Here is a 13987-nt window from a genome sequence, read left to right on the forward strand (position 1 = left end):
TTCCCTTAACCTTCTTGCAGTTTTTCAAGTCTTTTGGTGTAACTGTGCCCCCTCATCCGAGACGTCAGCCTAACTAATCTTGTTATATTTTCCCGTGACTCCAATATCCTTTCCCTTATAGGGGTGTCCAAAAAAGTATGTAGGACTGCAATAATGACCCACTCAATGTCTTGTACAGAATGATAATCACTGCTTGCTATTGTATTTAGTGCCATATATCTGTTTTTGACAGCGTGCCAATTTAAAAGAGAATAGCGAGGCAATGCTGAGCTCAAGAATCATTTCTGCCCTTCACCTTAGTGTCCAGGAAAATGTAGGGGACATCTGGTTAATATTTTGGGCTGGTGATCATATATTTATTTTGGCATGGATCCCATTAAAAAGTATTTGTATTCAGAATTCACCAGCACATTTGGTAGGTTTGAGAGGAGAGAGAGAGAGACCATTTGCTGCAGTAAGAGATTATCCTGATACCTGCATTTGCTTTCTACTTAGAAATGTAATTCATCTGGGGGTTTGTTTCTGTGTTGATCTTTTGGCTTTGTGCCCACTTTGCGAAGCCCAATAGAAAACAGTTAAAATTGAGGCGAAACTGGCAACAGAAATTGGATATCTCCATTGGCTCCCAGCTGACACTTAAAATTTGTAGTGAATACTTTTTTTTATTGCCTCCTACAAGCTTTTTAAGAGCAATTAAACATGTTTGTTTGACTACTGGTTCCACTGGTACAGCCCCCTGCTACATCCTCCTGAAATGCATTAGTTGCTGTCTATTGAGTGCATTTAAGACCGAGATAGATAGGTTCTTGATTGGTAAGGGGATCAAAGGTTACGGGGAGAAGGCGGGAGAATGGGGTTGAGAAATTTATCAGCCATGATTGAATGGCGGAGCAGACTCGATGGGCCGATTGGCCTAATTTCTGCTCCTATGTCTTATGGTCTTATCCTTATGGGACAAACTTAATTTAAAACTGCTGGAATCGGTTCGACACCTGGTTTTACGTATGGTCCGATTTTACACTCTTGAAGTCAGCAGAGGCAGTGCTAAGCCATGCAGCTGTTCTAAGCATTTAGGCATTGAGCTATGGGAGCAGAGATCCAGGCGACTAAACTTCCTTGAAGTTTTCCAAGGGTTTATTGCATCATTAATTGTACAGGTTTGCCTGTTCAGGCTCCATTAAGGTAAGCTTAAGGAGGAGATGGTGACATTGTGATAAAGTCACTGGACTTGTACTCCAGAGACCCAGGCTAAAGCTCTGGGGAAATGGGTTCAAATCCCATCATGGCAGCTGGTAGAATTTAAAGTCAATTAGTAAAACCTGGACTGTAAAGCTAGTCTCAGTAACAGCGATTGTGACAACTATCATTTGATTGGTCTAAAAAACAAGGTTAACTATAGCACATCAAGTCCAAGTTAACTGTAGTTTCCTGCATTCTAATGTCCTTCAGGGAAGGAAATCTGCCATCCTGCACGTGACTCCAGATGCACAGAAATGTGGTTGATTCTTAACTCCCCTCTGAGGTGGCCTAACAAGCCACTCAGTTCAAGGGCAGTCTGGGATGGGCAACGAATGCTGGCCTTGGCCAGTGAAGCCTATGTCCCATGAAGGAGTTAAAAACAAAAAAGCAAGGTTCAACAAAAAAATGAAAATGATCTCACTCTCTCAATGTGTAGGGTAATGTGTGATGCCACTCTGGGCACCCTCCATGTTATAATGTCAGGTATTATTGTGGGAGCTGCCATAAGTCCTGTATACTGTGACAATCCAACATTAGAGATCTGTTCCCCAGAGCTGTCAGGCTAGATGCATAAGTTTTGGGGGTGTTTGGCTGCCCTCCTTTACCTTGGCTTATGGCACTATTTTGCCATGGTGGTCAATTGCGTGCGACCTGTACCAAAAGCAAAGTGCATTGTGAGCAGAATTGAGAAACCTCGAGCAGTGACTTTGGAACATTCTTACGACCGCAGCCGATGTTAATTGCTGAGCAATCCAAATGCTAGAGGGAAACTTGTTCTTACTGATCATAACTTTTTTTTTTATTTTGAAAACAAAGGGAAAATACAGATCCCAGAGGCATCGATTCCCAGTAATATTATTAGGATTTTAAAATTAAAGATTTATCAACAAGAAGAAAAATATACTTAAACACACAAGATTAAAATTACACAGTTAAAACAGCCTTACAAAATATTCCCCCCAAAGAACTACTTGGTCAGAACACACAAGTAAACTTAGCAACAGCTCCCTTATAGATTTTTAACCATAAAAATCCAGTAATATTACCCAAGGCAAAACCGCTGTCACTTTAGTAAAAGGTATACCACATGACTTCTCACTCTCTTCCACTCTACTGTGCAAATTGTAGAAAGAAAGGTTCAGAAACAGACTGCTTTCTACAGACAAAGACTTATCTGACTTGAAACTGGATGGCTGCTTCAGATTCACAAATTTTCTCAGCATAGAGCTAGTCTCAGGACATCTCCCCCACACAGCCAACACAACTCAACTAAACATCTCCCATAAATATATATTTTTCCCTTTCATGCTAGACTCCATTGTCTTAAGCACCTGTTTGAACTCACCATTTCCAAAACATAAAAATGTTGCATGTCTTCCTATTGCCTCCATTTTGGGTCAAATAGAAATGAATAACCTTCTCTTGTTCACTTATGAAACCTTTGTGAGTTGTAGAAGTCCTTCGTCACTTCTAAACTACCCTTTGAAATTTAGCAGTTGAAAAGTCAAGTCCTTATCTATCACCTAATGCAAAATTTAAAACCCAACTATTTACCTGTAATTCCAACTTCACCATAGCCGCTCATGACAAATGCATGTATCTAACACCTTTACCTTTCATCTCTCAGTTCCCACAGACAAGCTGTCTTTACTAACATTCCCGCAGTTTAATTACACACACACACACACACACACACTCTCAGCCTTCTTTACAGAATACCATCATATTCCCCAAAATATTAGAAAAAATGTCCATCTTCATAACATGTAACAAAGACGAGTTGGTGCAGAGCTTGACAGCTTTTACTTTGCATTCTGACACACCTACCAAAGCAAGAACAGATTTGCATTCGTATAGAACCTTTCTTACCCTGTGTGTCCCAAATCGTTTCACAGCCAATGACCTGCTCTTGGAACGTAGTCACTGTGGTCTTTGTAAACAAACAAGGCAACCAGTTTGTGCACAGATAAGCCTCACAAAAAAAGAGATAAATAACCAGATAATCTGTTTAGTGATGTTGGTTGAGGGATAAATGCTGACCAGTGCACCAAAAGAACATTGTAGTTTTTCTTGAAATAGTGCCACAAGATTATTTAGTATCTAGACTGTGCTTCCTAACTTTTCACCCATAACAGATTTGAATATCCTCTATTCCAAGGAAGTCAAACAGGAAGGCTCTAATGCTATTGTCCCTAACAGAACATTGGCAGCATGATGCCACATGACTATCAGAAGACTGCCTATGTCCATCCTTCACCGTGTACAGTATGACTGAGTGAAATGTACTCTTGCTGACAAAGTGGGGTTCTCCTGCACCCAGAACTATGGGATGTTTGCATAAGTAAGTGAGAGTGGCCAATGACTGTCGTGTGAATATGCCTGCCTCTTCACACCAGCCTCAAGTGGTACTTGGGTATCATTTTCAGCTGTTGAAGGGATCAGGGGAAACAATAAGCTGTGGCATACCTGGTGTATTGAACTTGGGATCACATTGCTGTACAACAGGGACCTGCGTGCTTCTGAAGACTGAATTCGACAACTGTTGCATTAGGCATCATGACTGTTAATAGTATGTTAATTGTATTGTTAAGATACACAGGTGAAGGGTATTGTTTAATTAAGTACTTCGAGCACGTATAAATAGGAGACACCTGGGACATTGGAGGTGAGAGGGGAGCTGTGAGACGGAACAAAGTCAATAAACTTTCTCTCAGTAAGGAAAAGCTCTGTGTCTTGGTTTTGACTTCACCAACCGGCTTGGATTCGATTAACAATGAATATGTCAACCACAAGGATTACTTGTTTTTAATCACCTCCCCAACCTTTGGGAATTGACTCTTAGTGAGTTTTGCAGGCTGAAGCATTCTCTCTCTTATTAGGGCTTTTTTGCACCAATGGCCAATACCAGTTTCTGCCTATGTTCTTTGGCAACTGAATAATAAGGCAACATATTAGCATGAATAGAAGACTGGCTGGCAGGCAGAAAACAGAGAGTATGCATTAATGGGTTTTTTTCTGATTGGCAGGATGTGATGAGTGGAGTCCCGCAGGGGTCTGTGCTGGGGCCTCAACTTTTTACTGTTAATACCAATGACTTAGATGAGGGCAGTGAAGACATGGTAGCTAAATTTGCAGATGACACAAAAATAGCTAGGAAAGTATGTTGTGAAGAGCACATAAGGAGGTTGGGTGCAGATAGGTTGAGTGAGTGGGCAAAAATCTGGCAGGTGGAGTATAATGTTGGGAAATCTGAAGTTGTTCACTTTGGCAGGAAGAATAAAGAAGCAGAGTATTACTCTGAATAGCTGCAGAATTCGGAGGTGCAGAAGGATCTAGGCGTTCTTGTGTATGAGTCCAAAAAGCCCATATGCAGGTACAGCAAGTAATTCAGAAGGCTAATGGTATGCTGTACCTTGTTACAAGGAGAATTGAACATAAAAGTAAGGATGTTGTGCTTCAGTTATACAGGGCACTGTTGAGACCCACACCTCGAATACTGTGTGCCGTTTTGGTCTCCTTATTTAAGAAAGGATGTAAATGCATTGGAAGCAGTTCAGAGGAGGTTTACTAGATTGATACCTGGAATGAGCGGGCTGCCTTATGAGGTAAGGCTGCACAGTCTGGGTATGTTTCCACAGGAGTTTAGAAGGGGTGCCTTGATTGAAATATATAAGATTATAAATGGCCTTGACAAGGTGCATATGAAAAGGATGTTTCCTCTCGTGGGTGAGTCCTGACTAGGGGGCACTGTTTTAAAATTAGGGGTGGCCCTTTTAGGGCAGAGATGAGAATTTTTTTTTCTCTCTGAGGGTTGTGCGACTGAGGAACTCAATGCTTGTGGAGGCGGGGTCATTGAATGTTTTTAAGGCGGAGGTAGATAGATTCTTGTTAGGCAAGGGAATCAAAGGTTATCGGCGGGGGTAGATGGGAATGTGGAATTCGAAACAGATGAGCCATGATCTTATTGAATGGTGGAGCAGGCTCGAGGGGCCGAATGGCCTACTTCTGCTCCTATTTCGTATGTTTAAATGTTCGTATGTGGGCATTCAGGCACATAGATTACATACTTTGCTTTGGATAACTATCCTGCAGCTTCTCATAAGGATCCTTTGTGATGCTTACAATTTTGCATAATACTTAGCTGAATAAAACCCTTATTTGCCCTTCCAGTGTTGTTTTGCCTTGTTCTGTTTATGAATGAAATGACCAGTTTTGTGCTCATGATAAATATTTCCTTAGCTAATAAATCTTATCTATTTATAAAATGCTCAACCCAATGCCTTTGAACTTCATTCATGTTTTTGCCTTGGGCGTGACAGTTTAGTAAGCTGTGGCTTTGACAACAGAACTCTTCTAGCCCTATTGTCAGAACAAAGGACTCTGCTGTAGGTTGCAGAGCACAGTTTCCATTGGAGTCCCTCGACGTGGTTTACTCATGATTGCGTTTGTACTGCACTTCCCTTGCTGTGCTCTTCATTCCTAACGCTGTGTCAACACATTAGAGGTGATGCATCATAGCAGGCGCCTCCTAGGGAGCAGGTGCCTTCATGATCCAGCAAATCTCAGTGTGACTTAATGACAACTGCACAGCTGAGGGCTAGACATATTTGAGCTTTGGGATCATGAGCTCCCATGAACACGAGCTTCTGTGGCCTCCTCTTCTCTTCCGCCGCTTCTCTCCGGCTGTCACCTCCCCTCCAGGAAAGGCTGCACAGGCCTCCGGCACCTGTCTACTGAATGCTGATGCACTAAGTTCTATGCCCCGCCCCATTTCCCCCCTCCCCGCCATGGCCTCCTGGCATATGATGAGCAATACATTGGGAATGCCAGATAGGCATGGCCAACGAGATGGCCTTTCCTTGTAATGTGAGCTCTGCTCACTTGCACCCAGTTGCATGGATTGCTTGAATAAAACAAAAGCCAGCAACCCTGTGCAGGGACTGCATTACCAGTCCCACTGTGTTACCTCTTATAATGAATAAAGTCATGGTCACCATCATTGTTTATTCGTCCGACTGAAACCCTTGTGCCAGTGAGGCAGCATTTCATTCACAAGCGCAGAGAGACACCCAGCCAGTGATTGAGCGTTTTAGTGCTACTCTCTCTGAATCCTCCACTCTACACAGTGGTTTCAGTGGCCTTGACCCTCCCATGCTGAGTGATTTCTTTATTTCAGGCCATCAGAGAGCTCGGCTGGAATTAGGATCATGTCGGCAACTGATAATTATTTGCTCAATCAGCAGCATTGCTGGCAGACACTCCAGAAGCGGGGGAATTTGTTCCAAATTCAATGTGGGCATTAAAAATCAGATTCTACAGCTTTGGAATCAACATAATGTTAGGTTAGCATTTTGGTGCATTACTGAGGGATTGATGCACTGGGGACGGGGATGTGAAGAACAAACAGATGAATAAAGCAACAGCACCTTAAGCAAATTGTGCAAATCCACTGTAAAAAGGTGGGAAGTTGGCTTTACAATAGAGCTGACTCAGCATAAGATGGTTTAGAGAGGAAAGTGCTGCAATAATTTGCATCTGAACCAAACGGTCGGTTATATGCAATATTTGCTGCAGAATTGCTCCACGATAGTCCAGAACCTGCTGTACATTTTCTGATGTTTGCAGCAAACATGCTGCACTCCTAACTCAGTTGTGGTTTTGCCATTTACTGCACTGCAGCAAGTTTACCGTAGCAGTGGCCTGGACCTTCCGAGCGGCGGCAATGATGGTCGGCTTGTCACGGCGCTCGGATATTCCCCCCCGACTCGGCGCTGCAGCACGTTTCCTCTGGGGTCTTCCAATCCTGGCTTTCACAGAAATGCGCAGCGTCCCTCAGGGAACTCCACCGGAGCACGGTAGAGTTGGGGGAAGGCAGGAAATGCCCAATGTTATGGCTGTAGCTGCCATTGAGCAAGTTTAAAGGTCCAGCCTTTGAATGTTAGTGAATGGGTAAGTGGGTGAGGTAGGTCGGGCGGGTGGGTGAGTGAGTGAATTGGATAAGTGGGTGGGTGAGGTGGGTAGGTTGGGTTAGTGGATGAGTGGGTAGTTTCTTTGGGCTTTCATCAGGTCAGGTCAGGGCGTAGTTAGGCCAGGGGTTGGTCGGGTGGTCTGGCGTTGTAGGTGGGCGGTTGGTTTAGTCGCATGGTACAGGAGTATTCGGTGGGGGGCTGTAGGTGGGGTAATCGGGTCGGGGGTTAGTTGGGTCCGTCGGTCACAGGGGAGTGGTGATTGGGCATTCGGTTGTGGAGTTACCCAGGTATTAGACTAGGTATTAATCTGTCTAACGTTTCCTGGGTAGCTATCCAGTAAGTGCCATGGAAATGTCATATGTCTCCGATGTTCACTTGGAGTTGGAGGCATTTTCGGAGGGTCCCAGGGAGCAGGGGAATTGTCCATCCGAAGTTTAACCTTCTCACGTAGGTCCGTGTGTCAGGACTTCCACAGGGTCCCAACGTGCATCTGATGATCCGAAACCTGGAAGAACTGGTCCACCGCCTAACGCTGGAATGACTAATGTGATGGATACTAAAAGATACAGGCCACATCGTGATGCTAATGCTAAAAGTGTTCACCTACCATTTTACAAAAGTTGCTGAGGGTGCAGACTTTGCTCATCCTCACCAAACCACCACCTTTATCGGTGATTTTTATTTATGGACACCTGGAAATGATCAAGTTGGTGACGAAGTGGTGGCACTCGCTGCTGATCTCAAAGAAAGCTACCGACAAAGATGGAGAGATCTCTGTGGTGTGGATTTCCCTCTTCCCGACATTGGCTTGAACCTGACACCAAGTCAAGAGGATTTCCAGGCATCCAGCAACGGTGATGTTATCGAGCACAGTAGACAGCAAATCACAAGGGGTTTTGTGGACAGCAAACCAGGAAGCTAAAAGCACCTTCACTTTTTATATATTTTGCAGAGAATGAAATAAAGAGTGGGGCACAGGACATTAGAAGCTGAAATATCAGGAACAAACTTCAAAAACAGACATTCGTTACAACAGCTTATTTTTGTATAGCATTTTTAAGGTAATGAAGCATCCCACAGGAGCATGATAAAACAAAGTACAAGACCTGGAAGGAGATGTTAGGTCATATGACCGAAAGCTTGGCCAAAGAGGTAGGTTTTAAGGAGCCTCACAAAGGAGGAGAAAGAGAGGCAGAGGGGTTTAAGGAGGGAATTCCGGAGCTTTTGGGCCTCAGCAGCTGAAGCCATGGCCATCAACAGTGGAGCAATTAAAATTGGGGATGCACAAGAGACTAGAATTAGAGGAGCACGGATGCCTCGGAGAGCTGGGGGGCCGGGGGAGACTACAGAGGGACAAGGCCATGGAGGGATTTGACTAGAAGGATGAGAATTTTGAAGTTAAGTTGTTGCTTGACCGGGAACCAGTGTCGATCATTGAGCACGAGGGTGATAGGGGAATGGTACTTGCTGCTAGTTAAAACACATGCTTCAGAGTTTTGGATGATCTTAACTTTATGGAGCTTAGAATGTGGGAGGCCAGCAAAAAAAATATGTTGGAATAGAGGTGGCAGAGGCAAGAATGAGGATAATATTATATTAAATCCAGTGGAATTTTTATCATAGTGGAAACATCTGACATGACACAAATATAAAATGAGTTTTCCAAGGGCAGAGAGGTTGTTCAGAAGTAGCTACGACTTTAAATTGCTGGTTACACCTCATTGACAAGCTGTGGGGGTGTGGGTAAGTTTAACAGTGATTTTATAGCAGAAAAGGGCTGGTTTTGTGTGCTATTGATTTGATTTTGATTGAGTTGGATAGATTCTTGATTGACAAGAGAGTCAAGGGTTATTGGCGTTGGGGGGGTGGTAGACAAGCAAGTGGAATTGTGACCACAATCAGATCAGCCATGATCTTATTGAATAGTAAAGCAGGCTTGAAGAGCTGAATGACCTACTCCTGCTCCTAAGTCGTGTGTTTCTATGATTTCTAATTGATCGCCGTCTGCAGGGACACTAACAGCGCGCCTTGAGGACAAGTGAAATACTGATAGGAACCTCAACTTCTGCACTTCCACATTTAACTGTACATGGGTGGACTCCGTGAGTTGCTGCCACTTACAGAGCAGTAATGATGTGCACATAGACAGCATCTTCACCATTACGACAACAAAACCCAGGCCAGTGATATTCTATATATACTGAGTTCTGGTTTTGACTATTAAATGTTGTTAGGTTCTGCAAGGAGCTGGTTAGCTCAGTTGGCTGGATGGCTAGTGTGTGTTTTGGAATAATGTCAGCAGCGTAGGTTTGATTCTTGTTCTGGCTGAGGTAGACTTGGGACCTGCCTTGGGACAAACCACTACGGACAAAAACAGCCAAGGAAATCAACTCAGGATGAAGCATCAGCAAACAATGAGCCAAGGACTTACCTTCAGGCAGAGCACACATGGAATGGAATTAGGTTCTGCCTGTCTTATAACTGTTATTATTGATAGCGTAAAGTTTATTTGCATTTACTCATGCTGCGGACTACCTGCATTCTAATCTGAGTGATGATTGATGCAGTTAGGATGAGCAGCTGCCTGTGACCTGGGGGTGGATCAGCATTTTCTTGAGGCTGCAAAGCCAGGAGGCTTCCAACGTGGGAATCGAGCAAGTTCACCTCTGTTACAAAGAAAATCAGGAATTGGGGAGAAAAGAATGACAGTTTCTGTGCAGTGTTGTCACAAACCCAACTCCAAACAATCTTCATTAAAATTATTATGCAGGGGGTTCCAAAAAAATGCACAGTTAAGCAGAATTTAGATTCGCAGGCTGAGCAGTGCACATGAGTTGATTTTTGCTGGACTGCAGACTCACTCCATTTCTGAAATCCTCTTTGTTGAAATAAACGGAGTCCTAATGCACAAGCTCCCCCAGTTGCATTAGCTTGTTTTATTTTTTGTTACACCTACAAATTATCACGTTTTTTCTGCGCGTAAAGATTATAGCTTTCTAATGATCCCAAGCTACAAATGGAAGTAAAATATGTTCATGGCAAGGAACAGATCAAGAAAGCCCTCGCCCTCACTGGTACTGAGAATCTTGTAATACCACACCCCCACCTCCAAAAGCCTGGCCAGAGGCAGTCTCGTATGGGGTCTTTAAAATTGGCTTAAGCTGCATTGACTCCTTAAGAAACCTTTCAACATGTTTTCCCTGTTATTTAATTTTCAGGTGTATATCTTATAAGCGATTTTAAAAAAGCTGAAAAATTAGCACAAAAACGTTTGAGTGATTTAAATAATTGGTTTTATAACTCTAGTTTGTGTATTATATTGTGTGATTTGATTGTAGAGCTTTCAGCTTGACTCTCTGCAGTTGATTAATAGCTTTTTCTATCTACCTAGTAAATAAAGTTGCTTTTGTCTGGGGTTCAGGTTTTAATTGATGTTGTGTGAGCCGGTGTGTGTGGTTGAACATTGGAGCATTGGAGCCAATCACTGTTGTAAAGAAAGCAATAAAGAACTTGCATTTATATAGCTTCTTTCACATCCTCAGGATGTTTCACAGTGCTTCGCAGCCAGTGAAGTACTTTTGAAGTTGCTTCTAGTAACTGTTGTATTAAAATAAATTTATCTTATTGCTTGAGTGTCATATGCTGCTTTGGAAGTGTGATGCTACAGATGGCTGTAAGACACAAGATTTGTCATGACATACATGGTTTCATATATATAACAAAATCTCTTACATGGGAGATAGTCAGCAAATATTTTATTTTTATTCTCTTACAGAAGAAAGCAACGGATGACGCATTTGACCAATTAGAACACGTTCATCCAGGCATACAGTCATTGTTTGGTAAGCAGTTGTTTTTTTTTTAAACAGATTATCATAAGGGATAGCAGTTGCTAAGCAATACTGAAATGCGGAATACCTTTTCAATGATGATGATGGATTCCCCTGTTGCTCCAAGGGATGGTCGTTCTGCAAAATAAAGATTGGCTTGTAGTCTGGGTTGATGTCATCTCGTGAGGTGAGGCCAAGTCTTGATTTGCTTAACTGGTTGCAAATACGCATATGAAGTCAGTGTGGGAGGCACAGACGGAGGTACTGGCGTTGTGCCGCACTCCTCCCTTGTCCTGAAGGCACTTGATTCTGTTCTTCCCAAATGTCGAAATTACTCGCTGTCTGAGGCTTCTCCATTTGGGCCTGTAGTCCAAGGTTGTTTTTGCTCAGAGGTTAGCTTTCAGATTGGTTTTATATCGAAGTTTGGGATGTCCTGTGGTGCGGGTTTCCGTGCTCACTTGGCTGTAGAGCATTGTCTTTGGAATGCGTGAATGCCCCATGGCGAACCACAGGACCGACCCAGCAAAGCTGAGCTCTGATGTGCGTGCTCTCGATGCCAGGTGTACAGCACTCTGCAAGAACACCGGTGTTGGAGAGGGGGTGGGTGGATTCTGTCCTGCCACCTAATATTGCAAATAGATTTCGGACATGGAAGGTGGGATGCTTCCTCTTCTTTTGTGTGGTGCCAGTAGGTTGTTCAAGTTGTGCACCCATAACGAAACGATGTAAGAACCACTGTGTGGTAGACTTTGATATTTGCTCTGAGACAAACTCCACACTCTTTCCACAGTCCGTGAGTGAGCCTGCCAAACACTGAGCTTGCTTTTACCAGGCAATGGTCGACTTTGTCATCTACCATAGTGTTATTTGAGAGGATGCTCGCAGGATAGCAAAGCCTCTGTACTGAATGGAGGGGTGTGTTGTTGATAGTGACTGTGGGACCTTGGAGTACGTGGCCAGGGGCAGGCTGATACAAGATCTCTGCCTGCTTCAAACTTATTATCAGGCCAGAGTGTTCTGAGACTAGAGCAAGGTGATTAACAAGCAGCTGAATGTCCTCCAGTATATTTACTATGAGAGTGCAGTCATCCGCAAACAAGAGTTCACTCAGTAGCTGTTCAGTAACCTTTGTGCAAGCCTTTGCAAGTTGGAGAGGTTGCCATCTATCCTGAATTGAATGTGTACTCCTGTGTCAAGATCTTTGAGTGTGTACTGGAACATGGCTGAGAAGTATAATGGTGAACAGAGCTGGAGCCAGTACGCAACCTTGCTTGGTGCCATTGGTGACAGGTAAGGCATCCAGTGATGCACCACTTAGCATCATGCAGGCTATCGTGATACACCCCTTGTCACTCACCTCATTGACTCTGTGTACCCAGAATCACAGTGTGGCTTCCATGCAGGTCGGGGAACAGTAGACATTGATCTTTGCAGCAGGTCAAATTCAAGAGAAGTCCCGCAAACAGAATGAGAATCTCTATAATGTTTGTTTATCCTACTTTTTGACGCAGTAAACAGGGAAGGCCTGTGGAAGGTTCTGTACAAACATGGCTTCCTTTTTAAACATATGTCCATAACTTATGAAACATTGCTGCCTGTAACACTGCTATCATGGTATACCGCTGTCTGTAACACTGCTATCACTGTATATCACTGCCTGTAACACTGCTATCACTGTATGTCGCTGTCTGTAACACTGCTATCACTGTATATCGCTGTCTGTAACACTGCTATCACTGTATTTCGCTGTCTGTAACACTGCTATCACTGTATATCGCTGTCTGTAACACTGCTTTCACTGTATACCGCTGTCTGTAACACTGCTATCACTGTATGTCGCTGTCTGTAACACTGCTATCACTGTATATCGCTGTCTGTAACACTGCTATCACTGTATATCGCTGTCTGTAACACTGCTTTCACTGTATACCGCTGTCTGTAACACTGCTATCACTGTATACCGCTGTCTGTAACACTGCTATCACTGTGCACTGCTGTCTCTAACGCTGCTAGCACTGTACACTGCTGTCTGTGACACTGCTATTGTTGTACAATTCCCTCTGTAACACTACTAATCACTGCACACTGCTCCCTGTAACATTCTCCTTGAATTGTACACTTCTTCCTATAACATTATAATGAAGGGCCCTGTTACACTTATTACAGTGTTGAGGGGATTCGGTAGACGTAAGCTTTTTGCATAAGCCTTAGGGTCAGCATTGCAGAGTCTGGAAAACTACCCTACAATGAGCAGGAAATGTGCAGTACCCTCAACAGCTTTAAGGTGATTGCTAGAAGGATTAGAGGGGACATGTGTAAAAACTTCTTCACCCAGAGGGTGATGGGCATCTGGAATTCACTACCTAAATTGGTGGTTGAGGCTGAAACGCTCAACTCTTTTGAAAGGTACCTGGGCCTGCTCCTGTAGTGCTGTAACCTGCAAGGCTACGGACCAGGGGCTGGAAAGTGGGATTAAAAATGGGCGGCTAGCTTCTATTTTCCCCGTTTATGGCTGGCGCAGACACAGTGGGCTGAATGGCCTCTTTCTGTGCCTCTTTCGATGGTTCTGACAGCATTGAGGTTACACAGTGCTGCTTCTGAGCCCCAGCTGTGGTCATGCACACTCTGCACAGTTTCACCTGGCAGTCCAACTAGAGAAGAGCCCAGAAGTTGAGTTAGTGATTTACTTATTTTGGTGATGGCTGGAAGAGGCCACGTGAGTCATTTCATGGTTATTCTGCATGCTGTGAGGCTGCCTGAAATGAAGATGTGGTCCAATTCCGCCTCAGTGTTGGACATTGCTGCGTTTTGAGATTGGAAGCTCTTCACAGGGCAGCCAGGATATCTCGGGTAGGTTTAGTGGGTTTGGGCAGTGCTCCAAGTTACAGGACCTTTAGTCCAGCAGGCATGGTGCGATACTCAGTCACTTTTGGGCATCGTTACTCGTGT

General features: G+C 43.8%; 1 protein-coding gene across 3 annotated transcripts in view; it reads left to right on the forward strand.

Annotated features, from left to right (window-relative positions):
* The window catches only part of plcb4a (phospholipase C, beta 4a), a 459248-nt gene that overhangs the window by 122957 nt on the left and 322304 nt on the right, over positions 1-13987 (forward strand). For all 3 annotated transcript variants that reach the window (XM_078556436.1, XM_078556437.1, XM_078556438.1), the window contains exon 3: positions 10984-11050. The gene's annotated coding sequence lies outside the window, so the exon portion shown is untranslated. The remainder of the gene's footprint in view (positions 1-10983; positions 11051-13987) is intronic.

This window comes from Cetorhinus maximus, chromosome 14 (assembly GCF_964194155.1).
Source record: "Cetorhinus maximus chromosome 14, sCetMax3.hap1.1, whole genome shotgun sequence".
NCBI lineage: Eukaryota > Metazoa > Chordata > Chondrichthyes > Lamniformes > Cetorhinidae > Cetorhinus > Cetorhinus maximus.